The sequence below is a fragment of the Hippopotamus amphibius genome, chromosome 10 (genome assembly GCF_030028045.1).
Source record: "Hippopotamus amphibius kiboko isolate mHipAmp2 chromosome 10, mHipAmp2.hap2, whole genome shotgun sequence".
In the NCBI taxonomy this organism is placed as follows: Eukaryota; Metazoa; Chordata; class Mammalia; order Artiodactyla; family Hippopotamidae; genus Hippopotamus; species Hippopotamus amphibius.
Genome location: NC_080195.1, coordinates 14,499,105 through 14,515,994, shown reverse-complemented (window position 1 = coordinate 14,515,994; position 16,890 = coordinate 14,499,105). Strand labels below are relative to the sequence as shown.

The 16,890-nt window shown below is 37.6% G+C and overlaps 1 long non-coding RNA gene across 1 annotated transcript in view; it reads right to left on the bottom strand.

The window, feature by feature from the left end:
• The window catches only part of LOC130829727 (uncharacterized), a 91,826-nt gene extending 78,552 nt beyond the window's left edge, over positions 1-13,274 (bottom strand). Inside the window, exon 1 of the long non-coding RNA XR_009047646.1 lies at positions 12,882-13,274. This is a non-coding gene — a long non-coding RNA (uncharacterized LOC130829727). The remainder of the gene's footprint in view (positions 1-12,881) is intronic.
• Positions 13,275-16,890: the final 3,616 nt, after the last annotated feature.

Here is a 16,890-nt window from a genome sequence, read left to right as displayed (position 1 = left end):
TTATCCCAGCAGTCCCCACATTGTCTATCATAATAAGTACTTGATATATGTTTGTTCAACTAATTAGTGAGTAGATCCAGATTGTTCACTAGTTCAACCCTATTGCTAACATATACTCATTTTTAAAGACTACATTTAAAACATAACTTTCAAAAGAACAGACATTCCCACATCAGTTTGTCTCATTTTCTGTTGTGATGGCTGGTAGATTTCCTCCCACAGAACAAATTTCTTTGGAAATTCTTGATAAACCCTGGACCATATCACCACCAGTGGACATAATTACAATTGCGATTTGGATGTGCTTTGTATACCCAGACGAGCCAAAGTCCATGTTTCTTCTTCAGTTTACTTATAAATACAACTACCGTTGCTATGGATGTGTCATCCAAAATATGCTACCAGGAAATAGGAGAGCAACCATAAAAATGCAACTCAGTAAAAAATCAGCAGCTCCATTCTCAAAGTATATAATCATGTTTAAAAGAAGACTTCCTGCAGGAATGTGGAATGGATCATAAAGTTAAATTATATGATAGTTAGGACAAGTTAAGTTTGTTGAGAAAAAAAGAAAAGAAAATAGGAATTTCGAAGCTATCAAGCCCTTACACTGTAGAATTCTATTGCAGAAGAGCATTTGAGTACATGAGAGACTGTATAAATATTTTAAACTAGAATGATCAAACTTACATGGGAACTTTTTCATGACTTCAAGGGACAGGAAGGAAGGAAAGACATTGTCAACTTTTGAAATTCCATGTAAACAAAATATGGGAAAACCTTTCAGAGGCCATGGCACATGTCCTTTGTTTTTCCTCTTTAAAAAGCAAAAATGTTATTTTCCTTACTTTAATGGTGGATGAAACATGGACTATTTATGACTGATTATGCTGAAGGGATTTTACTCAGTGATCCTTAAGTGTTGCAGTCCAGCATGGAGCAACTAGAAACAGGGAAATATAAATAACAAGGGAAAAATAACTTGCTATCTAGCTTTGCTCCCAGAGAGGAATTCGAAGTCTGCATCAGAATTAGAGGGTGGGCCTTCTCATTCCCTTCCAGGATGTCCGATGACAACAGCCACAAGGACAACACTCAGAGATGCTGGACTCATAGAAAGAACTAAAGATTTTTGGGTTCTTGCCAACTTTAGAAGTCAAACATGTATATGACATTATTTCTGCCATTGTCTGGAGTACCAAGAGGCTAATTATATGTTTTTCAGGATCATTTTTTTTCCCAATTTTTAATTTTGGTTGCTCATCTATTTGACCAGTTTCTATTTATTAGCTTTTTTATCAGAGAAAGTCAACAACTAAAGCAAAGGAAGAGAAAATAAAACAATTAATTTTGTAACTCACAATTGTAAGATGTTTTATTTGGAAACATCTTAAGTTCCATGAGGTCAGGAACTGACTTTTACATTGTTGTCCCCCTAGCATCTAGAATAGTTCTTGACATATAATACTCAATAGATGTTTCTCAAATTAAGGGAAAAAATGAGTAAAATTAGACATGAGAAATCCAAATTTTGTAAATTATCTAAGATATCCTGTCTTCCATTTCTATGAATAATAGAGAGTTGGCACTGGTAAAAAGCCACATGACATACATGAGTTTGTGCCAAGCAATGTTCCAGTTGGCTGCTTTGTATCACAGGGTGGTTGTGATTCCTTGATCAACATCCAAACTCCAGGTTGCTTTAGAGTTTCTAAGATAGCAGCTTTCAAATTGTTTTTACTGCAACCCAGAGTAAGAAACAAATTTTACATCAAGACCCAGCACACACATCACATCACACCACACTACACACACACACAAACACAAGCATAATTTAATAAAGAAAACAAAAGCTTCATGGAACAATACTTACTTTTACTGTGCAAAATATACTGATATGTTCTGTTCATGTCATTTTTAAATTCATTTCATGACCAATTAATGGGTTATGACTTGGAGTTTAAAAAAACCCTTGGACCAACTTAGCTAAGCATGAGGGTTGTGAAATCATCAAAGAAGCAATTTAGATCTCTGGTCATATCCCTTATGCAGTGAATCTCAGAAGGTACAGTGTTTCAAGCTACTCTCAGCAATTGGCTGGATTCCAGACTTAAAGTTTCCAGATAAAAATTCACATAATAGCTCTAAAGTCAAGCAAACTACACATTTCTTTGCAGTAGGGCATCCACCGAGCTGTAAGCCATCTCTTGGCCATATGCATCAATCACTCGCAGTTAGTAACTTGCAATTTTCATAGAGCACATGCAGTTGAGTTTTGAAGGTTGTATACAAGTTTCTCAACACGTTCCACACTCGTGAGGACATTGAGGAGGTATCGTTAGCAATGAGGTTGGAGAAAGAAGACTCTCTGACATTGGCAACTGATAGGATTGATACTAAACACAATGAGTCACTCTAAAGACTAGAGAATCACTCTAAGGAACTGAAGCCATTACCCAAATAGGTGCAAAGAACCTGGGGTTTTCATCTCAATTATCCAGATACTGTTACTCCTTTCCTCTCATATATTCATTCACCAAATACTATGTCTCTCCTATGCCAGGCACTGACCTAACAACAAGGAAAACCTCTGTCCTGGTCAAGCTGTTTTGAAATCTGGGCTATTATAGTCAATGTATAACATGGGGAATACGCACTCTTCTGTATATTGATCACTGTTGCATATCTTTCATAGAGAAAGATAAAACTCATGTGTACACATAGACTACTTCCCAGATAATTACATTTGCTAGATGTGACTACTAGGAGAATTGAAATATGGAGTCAAGGGTCTACTATAGTAAAAGTGGAAGTGATAAAACCAAAACTATTTTCAACACACCTTACCTTTCAATTATTTCTCTAGACACATTTCATTCCTCCACCCAGTTTCTGTTGAAGCCCACCACATGCAAGGTGCTGTGTTAGGTGTGGTGTCCAAAGATGTAAGATGCAGTCTCTGCCCTCACAGTGCTCACAGGGGAGTGTAGAGATAAACAAACATCCTATTGCGCTGTGATTTCCAGCAAAATAGGCTGAGTGCTGCAGTGGAATATGAGTGAGGCGTAATTAAAGCATAAAGAGAAAAACACCTAAATCAGCAAAAAGGAGTCCATGCCTTTTACAGAGGACATGGTACTTGAGCATTGAAGGATGTGTTGAAATGTGCCAGACAGATAAGAAGTGAGGGCATTAAAGATGGAGGGAGCACCACGTGCAAAGTTCTGGCATCCTAAGAGAACACGCAAGTTGGAGAAAAGGCCCATAGCTCAGCAAGAGAAGCTGAAGATTAGGTTGATAGTGGCCTTATAAGCCTTGTTCTGACAAAGGCCAAGAGGAAGTACAATGATTTTAGAATCAGCAATAAACCAGTGTCAAAGCCATGGATATAGATGAGAATTTTTAAGGAAGATTAAAGCACATAAGGAGCTCATTACTCCCAGTGTGTGACTTATACCTGAGTGACTGCTTCCTCCTTATACTATTCTCTGGTCCTAAACAATATCATCACCGTGATCACCATCATCACCACCATCATCATCACCATCATCATGACCATCACCATCACCATCATCATCACCATCACCATCCCCATCACCATCATCATCACCATCACCATCATCATCACCATCACCATCACCATTACCATCACCATCATCATCATCATCACCATCACCATCACCATCATCAACAACAACAACATCACAGTTTATGGAGCAACTACCAGGCCCTTCACCTGTATCATATTTAATCCTCACAACAGCCCAGTGAGATAGGTTCTATTATTATCCCCATTTTCCCAAAATCACAGATCCAGTGATGGATGGTGTCAGGTTTTGAACTGGGCTGTCTGATTCCAGAACCCCTAGGCACTTAGCCACTATGCTATCCAATATATCTGTACAGAGGAAGTCTGCATCACATCCCCAGACTCCTTAGCCTGGATAATAAACACTGTGTACAGCGCACTGAGTTACAACACCCCTAAAGAAGAGGCATAGCATTCTGGCTGAGCTCTCTTCACATCAGTGTTAATTACTGAAACTCTCCTGCTTCTAGAATTATTTCTTACTATCCCTTTCTCGGTTACCTTTGAGACTACCTTAAACCACTCATCATGTAGGTCAGCTGTTGCTACCTGGCATGTTCATTGTCGCATAATTTGCAAGTTGCAGAATTAGTACTCAGCAGGATGATTTCAAAGCCTACTGGATAGTATCACTCCAAATGCATTAGGCAGTGGGAACTACCATGGCAGTACTGTGCTTGTTTGGACTATAAATTCCCTGAGAAAGGGAGGCTAGTTTATACTTACAACAACTGTTGAGTATAAATCAAAGGAGAACTTGTGAAGCCAGATGCTTCATTTGTTATTCTAATGTGCATTTTATTTTCTAAAGGATTGCAGGATCCATGTTATCTTCTTTACTCAGAAACTGAGTGGTTGAAATAATCTGTGTATCTTTGTGGGTAGAAGACTTCATGGTCAATCAATGCTCCCTTATCCCATGAACTTGAATTCTTGGGTGATTTTACTGGTGACTGGATTTAAAAGTTCTATCTTGCTAGCTTTGTGAGAGTGACAATTTAAATAGCTCTCACAAAAGTCACAAAAACACGAGGCCGATTGGGTAATAAAGTAGTTCCTTTAAAGTTAAATGAGTCGTAATTTAGCATGAAGTAGATTGATTAGAGAAACACTTGTGAGCTGGCAGGCAGTTAGGATCCTGGTAATTAGAACTGTGATGATGGCTATTGGCACTAGATATACAGCAAAGATGGGTCATGTCAAGGATCCATTCAAACACTTGTGGGTTCAGAGATTCAAACCCAAGTTAAACCTTTTGTTGTTTGAGTTTGTTAACTGTTGGCTAAATGCCACTTCCTGTTCCTAAGAAAAGACTCTTGAAAAAGTCTCATAAAAAATGACTTAAAAGGCTTCCTTGACTTCAAAGGACTCTTACAAAACAACATTTTGATGAGTTAAGTGTAAAGGAATCAGAAACATACGGATTAAATTTCCCTTAATAGAGTCATGTGTCTAGAAAAAAGAAGGAGGGAAAAGTAGCAAATTCATTTGTTTAACATGTTTCCAAAAAGTCTATGGTAGCTATTGATTCCCAAAGTAATCAGATTCTTCCATTCCAATATAATATTAGCATAGCAACATCTAGAGAGGCATGTCAAAGGGTCCAACCTAATAAAGACCTGAGTTTGTGTAGGTCAGGTTATACCAGGTCATCCTCCCTACAAGCCATTATGCCAGCCTCTACTTTAAAGGAAAAAGCAGAGTGTCACAAGATAGAGCCACAAAGAACAAAGAGAATTTCTAACCAGACCTCTCACTCACGTCAGGCAATTGTCATCAAGTCACCACACTGATGCATTAAGCTGACCTTACTGTCTGAATGAAGAAAATACAAACACTCCTTAGCTATGAAGTGTCACCCAAAAGGCAGCATTACCTGTTATACATGTTTAATTTCCACATCTTTAATCATAATTTTGTGGGTTTCTAACCCTTGAAAATAAACTAATGATTATTTCCCAAGCCGGGAGTGGGGGTGGAGACGCCTTTGGACAAGAACGTAACTGCAGAATATAGAAAGAAGTAAAAATCATTTGAACCAGCCTTGAGCAACTGCAAATTCTGGTCAAGAATGACTCCTCATCAGGTTTGCCATGAATTTAACTGAGCGACAGCTAATCGCTGATTTATTCTGTGTCTAAAAGTCTTAAAGCACAAAGCATTTAACTTTCGAGGGCGAATTAAAAACAAGACCACACATGTTTAACAATGCAGCACTAGATGTCAATGGATAGAAGCTTGACCAACTATTAGCTCCTCAATATAACCCAGGTTAATTTTTTTTATATTTGGCCAAATACAATGGTAAGAATTTTTAGAGTAATATTGCACTAGATGGGTCCCTTGTAGTTATAGCAGTTTCAGATCATAAAAGAAAAATTTCTGAAAGTGGACATTTCTTATTTTAATTTACTTGTGTCATGAATTGCTATAGTAACACATAAATAAGCTGTCTTCTTAAAGTAAAATGAGTGAGGCAAAAAGGTCCTAATTAATTGAATCCATAAGTAGCTTTTCTAAATAGTATAGTTTTATTTATGTCAATATATTTCATAGAAAAGGAAATGAATAAGAACTTCAAATATTGGCTTATGGAGTCTAGTAATGTTTACATGTAATTCCAATGAATGTAGATTGGTAAATGCACTTATAAAAGTAAATAAATATTACCATTTTTATTTTTTTCAACATATCTTCAAATTTGATTCAAGTAGACATGTACTATTTTAGCAAATATCAAGCAATCAAAAAACCAACTGCAGATTTTTTGTTTCTTTGTATGCCCCAAATCGCCAAGTCCCTAAACACGTCCCATGACCCAAAGATCCCAAAGGACAAAGGAACAACCTGGCCATGCTTCCATATCCCAGCAAAGTTTGCAACTTCTGAGGGATATTTCAAGGATTTCGCCTAACTTAACCATAGTTACCAGAACAGAACTTCGACTGTTTCTAAGCAGAGAGTTTTAGGAGAGCTGCTGAAACAATTGCTAAAGAATAGGGACTTCCCTGGCCATCCAGTGGTTAAGACTTCGCCTTCCACTGTAAGGGGTGTGGGTTCAATCCCTGATTGGGGAGCTAAGATCCCACATGCCTTCTGCCAAAAACCAAAACATAAAACAGAAGGAATATTGTAACAAAGTCAATAAAGACTTCAAAAATGGTCCACATCAAAAAAAATCTTAAAAAAAAAAAAAAAAATGATGTTAAGAGGACAAATAAGTCCTAATATTTCAGAAGTGTTCAAAGAAATGATTTCACTTAATTATAAATCCCTGAGGGGAAATATTTTCCTTGAGGGATTCTGATAATCACTGACTTTACCTTGACATTCTTCAGGAGAGGTGATAGGCATAGGGCAATCACATAGCAGACACAACAACTGTCCTTTCTTTCAAGAAAGAAGATTTGCAATTTCCTGTTCCCCATTCATCTCTAAATCTTGAGATTTTCTACTGAATTCCCTTTCCAAAGATGCTGAATATTTTTCAGAGCATCTCTACACATATTTAGTAGTTATGCTTTAATATGATATAATTGCAGGTCAAGAAGCATTTAGTCCAGCAAATATCTCCCCTTCCAGGAATGCAGCTCTTGAAATCCTGCTATTAAAGAACCACACATTTAGGTTAAATATTACTCCCTGAGGTGCTCCTTACAAAATTTATATCCTTCTAGACAGCTAGTAATTAAGCCACTAAAGCCTCTGTGTTAATTAACCCATCAGGACGCTCTCTGTATAAGTTTTGGAATATACAATATCAGTGAGTACAAAATAAAAGGAGAAAGAGCAGAAAAAAAAAAGGGGGGGGGCAAGGTGATTCAAAGACAAGTTTCACCAAATTTACCAACTTGTTTAAAACTAACCCTACTTCCTACCCCACAGGCTGTGAGCTATACCGCCAAAATTATTTTTCTTCCATATTTTAGAACATTTTTTATGTGCAACTTTTAAAGTTGTGTTACCTGATCATCAAATTCAAATAATGCAACTTCAGCTAGAAGTACCCTGGAAAATGATAACCACAACAGTGCCTCTTTCCAGGGTTAAATAACGCTTTCCTAACAGCCCAGACTGTGCTTCACTGCTGCATTTCCTTAACTGAAAAATTGTTTTCTCATCTCTCAAAATCCTTACTGGAAGGGCAGTAGAATGGCAAATAAAACCTCAGGGAGTTGATTTTAAGACAAGCTTTAGTAACGTTTGGGACCAAAGTAGCAGGTAAAATATGTTCTCAATGCATAGAGCAAAGGGTCTCCACACTTCTCAAGAATTTTTCTAACAGTGGTGGTCAAATAATCTTATTCTCACAAAGGAAGTCCAGCTCTGCTTACAAAAAATAAAAATTCTAGGGGTACCCACTAGCTATCTCTGTAGGTGTTAGCATATCTTTGCTAAACTACTTTTGTTTCAACATGTTGGTCAGTGTCTTATTCCATTCAGGCTGCTGTAACAAAACACCATTGACTGCATAGCATATAAACTATAGAGAGTCATCACTCACCACTTTGGTGGCTGGAAGTCTGAGATCAGGATGCCACTATGGTCAGGTAAGGGTCCTCTTCCAGGTCGCATGTTTCTCATACTCACAGGGCAGAAGGGGTTAAGGATTTCTCTGGAGCCTCTTATCAGGGCACCAATCCCATTCGTGAGGGTTCCCTTCCCAAAGACCTCACCTCCTAATACCATCACAATGAGGGTTAGGATTTCAACATATGATTTTGGGAGTTCACAATCATTCAGATCAGAGCAGGTAGTAAAATATAAATTGTCACATTTTCTCTTTAGAGTAGATCTAGCATACTAATTTGGATCTCTATTATGGTTACAACTAAGTAACAACAGTGTGTTCATATGGGTAAAAACTAAAAAGGAGAATGGAAAAGTGGAAAATGTTGATTTATTAAGATAATGAAATACTGGGGGATATTTTTCAGCTCTAATTATTACAATTTTATTTGTAGAGTGTTATTTGTTAAGAAGAATCCTAACAGGAAAATCACTTATTTAAAGCCTTATCTTCCTTAGGCAGGATTGCTGCAACTTTTGAACTGTTCTAGGAGGAGATGACTCAACAAGTTCCACAAGCTTCTTTCTTGTATCTGGGTCAAAGTACCTTCAGTGTTCAGCTCACATCCTGTGGTTATCACCTGTACCTATAAAACAGGTATCTACAACCCAAACTGGAGATATTGAGGCTCAGCCCACGGCTCCAGAAAAACAGGTAGGGCTTAGATAGGGAGCAACTGGCTAGACCTGGGAATGACACAGGCACAGTTACCCCACAGAAGTCACAAGCTGGAAATTCCATGAAACAGAGTAAGGAAATATTGGATCCAGCAGCAAAACAGTCTTGCAACTGATTTATTTTGGTCAAATGATGATTGAATGTCCTCAATTCTGAGAACCAGAATGATGCCAGAACCTGGGCTGGGCTAAACCTCCAAGTCCAGCTAGGGAGACACTAAATTACTACAGCTTGGAAGTTGGGTGTGGGTCAGACAAGCCAGGCTCCTCCCCCCACCCCCAGTTAATCCTACCTCCTCCTCCTTTCTCAGAGTAGAGGCCTAAGAGTATGCTTCCACCTCCAGCCCTTTGACTAGAATGTACTATCTGTCTCTTCTAATGCTGTTATTGTTTTACTCTATCTCAAAGGCCCAAAGCCACTTCCATTTATTGCATAAAGCAATTCAAAGCCTTCTAACTAATGTCAACTCTCCCCATTCCAGGTATTCCATTGCCAGTGATGCTTGGAAGCTATCGGTTATTTATATTAACCACAATAATAACAACAGCAGTTTATGATTAACCCTGAAAAATAGAATAACTGGGTTTTTTTGACAAATTTAAATTTCATTCCCATTTTTAAAAAGTGGTACCCATGTCTAATGTGAGATGGGATACCACATGGCTATGACATTCTGTCACTTTAGGGCAGCTGGTCACTGTGGCAGGGACACTATTTAGGGGCAATCCTACCTTCCAAACTTACAGATAGCTTTATCTCATCCATCTGCCTCTATAACATTTAGCCTCTGACACATCCTTGACTTTAGTTCTAAACCACCCTCTCAACTCATTTTAATCTTCCTATTTATTCTGTCCTGTTTCAAAGCATCCTAGCCTTTGACCTCATGAACCCTCTGTCTCTTTAATTTTTCCATCAAGACTTGGTGCCGCTTTAAACTTTCATTTCACTTCTCAAACTTGATTCCATTTCTTCACACTAACTGTAAAACAATTAGGCAAAGATACCATCTGTTCACACAACCTCCCAGAACCCTACACACCTGAACAGACTCGGATTGTGGCAACCTCTCCAGGTAGAACCAAAGGTAAGTGATACTATTTAGATGTCCTGTTCTACCAGGTATAATCTAACTCATGAAAACATAATAATAATAATAATAATAATAGTAATAATTTTGGACACCTCTGAAGAGAGTGTTATGAAAGATAACAAAACTTGAAATGGGATAAAAATCTCAATACTTTTATTAAAATACATCATAAAAGTAAAGCTTCTGCATTGCCTTTAGAGTTTATTCTTAATATTCAATTTTTATTTTAATAAAACCTAATAATATTTTGACTCAAGAGTTTTTTGGTTTGGTTTTGTTTCTTTTAAAGATTTTTTTTTGCTGTGGACCATTTTTAAAGTCTTTATTGAATTTGTTACATTATTGCTTCTGTTTTTTATGTTTTGGTTTTTGGCTGAGAGGCATGTGGGATCTTAGCTTCCCAACCAGGGGTTGAACCCACATCCCCTGCATTAGAAGGCAAAGTCTTAACCACTGGACTGCCAGAAAGTCCCATGTTTTGTTTGTTAATCTTACTTAATTCCTGGTAACTTTCTCTAAATATCACCACTTTGTTCATTCTTTCATCTAATAAGTAGGTAAATACCTTCTTGTGGAGAATTGAGTGGGAAATTCAGTCATAATCAGAGTTCACTGACTGAAATCAATTGCCTTTAATGTACTAAAATAACATTAAATAAAACATCTACTTTTAACTACATAATATGGAAAGAATTAAACTAGCTTCAAAACTGATTTTATTATGCCAGATGTGGTCTTCCTCTAAAATTAAAAGATTAGTTAATGTGGTGACCCCCCCAACAGCACTGAGAAAGAACAGAGACCTATTTTATGTTTTGAAATAGACATAATTCATAAATACATGAGTTGGTGTACACTATAACAGACTACTGAAGACAAACAGTTAAATGTATTATTATTCAAAAAATAAATGGGATTCTGCTGGCTGTATTACCATATATTATATGCTAGCAATCCTAAAAAATAGTTTAAAAAACTGCACAACCTACAGGATGTTATTATATAGAACTTTAAAATTCCATCTTCATAATGCCAATATCTCTCCTCCAAAGAAATTATTGTACCTAAAAGCAAAGTTAAATAAAAATTTTCTAGAATCTATTATACGGTGTCACCAAGTCTAGAAATACGATATAGGGTAAAAAATATTAAGTAATTGGTTCTTTTTTTTTTTTAATTTGTTTATTGGCTGCATTGGGTCTTTGTTGCTACACACAGGCTTTCTCTAGTTGCAGCGAGCAGGGGCTGCTCGTCTTTGCAGTTTCTTATTGCGGTGGCTGCTTTTGCTGCAGAGCACAGGCTCTAGGTGCATGGGCTTCAGTAGTTACGGCACAGGGGCTCAATAGCTGTGGCTCACGGGCTCTAGAGCGCAGGCTCAATAGTTGCGGCACAAGGGCTTAGTTGCTCCGCAGCATGTGGGATCCTCCTGGAGCAGGGATCGAACCTGGGTCCCCTGCATTAGCAGGCAGATTCTCAACCACTGCACCACCTAGGAAGTCCCCTAAGTAATTGATTCTTAAAACTGATTTTTCATTCTGAAGTCCAACGTATTCCTAGCAGGAAGTAATAGGACATCATTTTCAAACATGTGACTTCCTTTATTACACACTGGAGATTTCAGACTTTACATGGAATTATATGCTTTCTTCTGGTGAATCATGTTCCTATATTTAACAGGCTGCTAAAATTTGAAATCAGAAAGGAATTTTACCATAGAGCACTTTAGAATAGACATGGGTAGTTTTTTTCCCTCTGCTCTTGGGATCAGTGAGTGGGGATTAGCGTTAGTGAAGAATAAAATAAATGTGAAAGGATGGTCATTTTGATTTGTCCTTTCATCTCCAGCTTTGTATTTCACCCTAAGACTTGGCATATGGCATGTCACTTCATCTTGAAGCTCCTCAGTGGTTGAATGATTTTTGACTGAGTTATATCCTCCTCAGTACAGGGAAATTGATTGTCATGTGCTGGTAGAAATTAGCAGTTATGCCATGAGGGCTTGTAATGCTCGCTGAGGCTGTGTAAAGATTGTAAAACGTGACAATAGGAAAAATAGTAAAAGGAACTGGGAATTTCATTAGGGCTTACAACTTCTTATCCGAGTCAAAACCTAACTGTGAAGTATTTTTGAAAACTAAATTCCTTGGGGAAAAAACTGTCTCAGTAAGAATAAAATTTAGGGTCTTCATATTAAAGAATTGTCCAGTAAATGATCTTGTGAAAATAAAGAAAAATGAACAATCTGACCTGAAATCATTATGATACTAAAACATGAGCCAGCACACAAGAAAAGTTCATATTGGTCAGAAACTCCCAGAGTATCCTACTGCTTCTCTGCTCTTAGAAGTACTAACAGAGAAAACAAATTTGCAAACAAATTTGTTTGCAAGTGTATACAAATCTAGCAAGATAGAATTTTCACATTAATGATTAGTCTTGTGTGCCTGTAAAGGTACCCTGGAAGCAAAACATACATACTCTTTCACCAATTTTTTTGAAAATCCAAGGTTCAAAATCTACAAAACAATGAAAGTAACATTTTTAAAAGAAAGTTATTTATTCCATTTAGCCCCCAAATGTGTCTCTTGCTGGCAATATTAATGATGCATGTCATTTTTCCTTGATTTTGTAACAAAAGAAAGGAAACATCATGAATCTTTCTTAATAGATTAATCCTCATGTTTACATCGACTTGGCATTTTATGATTTCTTCCAGCACAGGAAAGTCATGGCTTGAGAAGCTGGATGGTGTCTTATCAAATTCTTAGCAGCAGTAAGACTTAACCTGTCTGATCTCCATACATGCGCACATAGCTGGATACATTGAACCAAGAAACCCAAGCAGATTAGCTTTCTAAAAGTGGCTTAAGAGCAGTTTGTATGATTTTAATTATGCAATTTTACCTGAATTCATCAGGGACAAAAAAAAATCAATGGCTTATATAACATACCTGATCTTGTTCCCTGTTATTTGCTCACAGTCTGAAGTCCCCAGTGATCCACGCAGGAGCCTGTAACAAAAAGCAATTGCTGGATTGATTGATATCTCAGTACATTGACTTTTACAAAGCTGAGTTACACTGAACACTAAAAAGGGATGTATTATTTTGTCTATTTCTACTATTTTCTATTCAAAATGTAAATAATTCCTATGACTGCTTGATGGGATGAAGTAAATCAACACAAATCAGGGTTAATTTGACTATCAGCTTTCTATTATATCTCAAAAGAAAAGCATTTAAATCTTTAAAGTTTTGAAACCTTCCAATGAATATCTATATGAAATCTGTTTTCAAAGACCAATAAATTAGACTTTTTATTTTGCATCTCATTATGAAAAGCAATATAATAATAGCAGTCACTAAATTTTGATCCAAGTGAAACCAAAGCTGCCTTGTAGGATCTCATGACATCTCTTTCTGTTTGAATTGTAAACGGAAAAGCCCTTTGCCCAGGCATGTCCTCTGTACTCTTCTTTCACTTAGATTATTTAATTATTAAACAATCATGAATCTACATTTTCTCAGTAATACGTAGAACTTTATTATTGTTGTTATTTTTAATTCTCAGACTTAAATTTTTTCTACGGATATAATTTCTCATTATTTTAGCCATGGCTCTGTTTTGAGCTTCTTCCAATACAGTACTTCCAATCAAACCTGATTCCTTAAAACTGACTCAGAGAATAGATTCTAAGAAAATAAACTTACTAAACTGAGAAAGGAGAGAAATTAACTACATTCCATTTCAGATTGTGACAGGCAATGTGGAAGGAATTCTCCCCTGACAAATGTATATTTTCTTTATCTGTTCTGCACTTGTTCAGTCCACTAATACTAACAAATAGAAAGCACGTGGTTATAAATCTATTATCTCCAGTATATTTTTATTGTGGATGAATCTCTAATGTAACCAAAATGTCAGAGTCTAGTAAAGTCAGATTTGACTATATATACAGAATGTGGTTGTTAGGAAACTTTAAACATTTCTGAGTATTTTTTAAAGTAAATTTATTAGAACCCTTGGGAATATAGTATTGTTTTTTAAGTCTGAGAAAAATAACTTTTGAGGATTTCTTTGTGAAATAACAGTAAAAGAAGGGTATCATGAAGGTCCTATGCTAGTTAATTGTCCTCTCTGAGCCATTTCTGCCCCCTCTGTTTTGTTTCCATTTGAACTGTGATGAAAAGTAATTTTAACATTTGACGTCCTGGTGTTTCCTCCTTACAAATAGTAAAAATTATGTAAATTGTTCTGCTTAACCTTTTCATTTGGACCACCAGGAATCTGAGAAAACATTACAGTTCATCTTTTTTTTTTTTTTTTATAAATTTATTTATTTTATTTATTTATTGGCTGTGCTGGGTCTTCGTTGCTGCACACGGGATTTTGCTAGTTGCTGAGAGCAGGGGCTACTCTTCATTGTGGTGCGCAGGCTCCTCATTGTAGTGGCTTCTCTTGTTGTGGAGCATGGGCCCTAGGCGCGTGGGCTTCAGTAGTTGTGGCACATGGGCTCAGTAGTTGTGGCTCACGGGCTCTAGAGCACAGGCTCAATAGTTGTGGCGCACGGGCTTAGTTCCTCCGTGGCATGTGGAATCTTCCCAGGGCAGAGCTTGAACCCACGTCCCTTGCGTTGGCAGGCAGATTCTTTACCACTGCGCCACCTAGGAAGTCCTACAGTTCATCTTTAACAATGTTTAAGATTATCGTGGTGGGTATATCTGTATTATTACAGATATGGCCTGCATGGCTATACTCCTGCTATATTCTTCATGGGATCTGAACTTTCTCGTTTGTATTTGCAAATCCCTTTCTTCCTCCTCTCCACCATCCTCCTGATCCCCTGTCAGATGCCTAAAGACTTACTAAGATTTCTATGCATGGTATCTTTTTGGAAAGAGAGTATTTGTTATTCATGACCAACTTCCCTGTGGCTTCTTCTCCCCACCTCACCCCAACCCAGAGCAGTCCTCACCATCATGTCCTGTCATTGACAAAAGGGAGCTTCTGAATCTCTCAAACTGCACAGCATGTGCCCAAAGACTTTTTATGTACACTCTGGCTATGCAATACCCCAAATCTGCACCTTGAACTGGGTTTCCTAACTCACGTAGGATGCAATCAATGTTCTGCCTGAACTTATACGAAACGTCTTTTGAACTAAGGAAACACATTATAAGTCCTAACAAAGGAAGAGAGCCTCCCAAGGTTTCAGGTCATCTGGCTGCCCCTCTGTCCTCCTCTTTTTTTTTTTTTTTTATAAGTTTATTTATTTATTTATTTATTGGCTGCATTGGGTTATCATTGCTGTGTGTGGGCTTTCTCTAGTTGCAGAGAGTTGGGGCTACTCTTCATTGTGGTGGCTTCTCTTGTTGCAAAGCATGGCCTTGAGGCACGCAGGCTTCAGTAGTTGTGGCACATGGGCTCAATAGTTGTGGCTTGCCGGCTCTAGAGCGCAGGCTCAGTTAGTTGTGGTGCACAAGCTTAGAACTGTGGCTGAAGGGGTGTGTTCTTAGTGTATACCGCTTACCAAGAAAAAAGTAAACAAAAGAAAAGATGGCCTAGAAAGAGAATAAACAAAGAGCTCTAGACACGATTAAAGGAATAATCATTTTTTAGAATAAAATTGCTAAAAGGAGGAGAAAGAGACTAACAACACCCAAAAGATGACAATGCATGGACTATGCACACATTTTCACATGCCACGGAACAACTAAGCCCATGAGCCACAACTACTGAGCCCGCAAGCCACAACTATTGAAGCCCACACGCCTAGAGCCTGTGCTCTGCAACAAGGCATGTGGGATCTTCCTGGACCGGGGCTGGAACCCGTGTTCCCTGCACTGGCAGGCTGATTCTTAACCACTGCATCACCAGGTAAGCCCTGTCCTCTTCAGTAGAGAAGAAACCACTCACTTCCAATTAATTCCCTGGCCACCTCCATCATCCAAAAGTAGGAACATAGTTACTGTCCTACATACAGCTCCCATAGCATCCCATAAATCTACAGACCTTAGAACTGTGGCTGAAGGAGTGTGTTCTTAGTATATACCGCTTACCAAGAAAAAAGTAAACAAAAGAAAAGATGGCCTAGAAAGAGAATAAACAAAGAGCTCTAGACACGATTAAAGGAATAATCATTTTTTAGAATAAAATTGCTAAAAGGAGGAGAAAGAGACTAGCAACACCCAAAAGATGACAACGCATAGACTATGCACACATTTCCATTTATTTCCTCCAAGAATCCTGATCATAGATGATAATTAATAGCACCCCAGCTCCAGAGCAGTTTTCCATTGAGCATCTATCACTATAAATCTCTGATGCTTCTCTTCCTCTCTGACCAACACCTTAAGGGTAGAACAACTTGTTTTATTTTGACCTCATCATATCACCTTATAACTATTTACTTCAACCAGATCTCCTTTGAACCATCATGTCCAAATTCTGCTACAAAAATTTCATTGCTGCTATTGTTTGTTTCCTTTGTTTTGCCCTGTATTTGTTCTGTGCATCAAGGTTTGCCTACCAACATCATCTGTAGCTACAGAAATTCTCAGTCTGCCACTCATAGGGTCATCTTAGGTAAACATCTGAGAAGGAGAAAGTTTTTGCGGTGGTTAGGCCTCTGGGACTCTGGAATGAGAAAGACTGAATTCAAATATCCTGCATCTGCCTCTTCATAAATATATAAACTTGGGCAAGTTACTTAACTTCTCTGTTCCCCAATTGTCTTTCCATAAAGTAGAATAATAATGTCTCTTAAATGAGTAGTACTTATCAAAAGGCAGTGAGAATTCAATGAGTTAGTAAAGTGCTTACACAGTATCGGCTACATTGTGAGTATTCAATAAATCTTAGTCATCACTACTACTTGATAACAAAAGATTTTTCTTTTTTGTTTCTGCTGTGTGTGATCATCACTCACCTTTATCTTCTGTATATCAATACAGGCCAAAA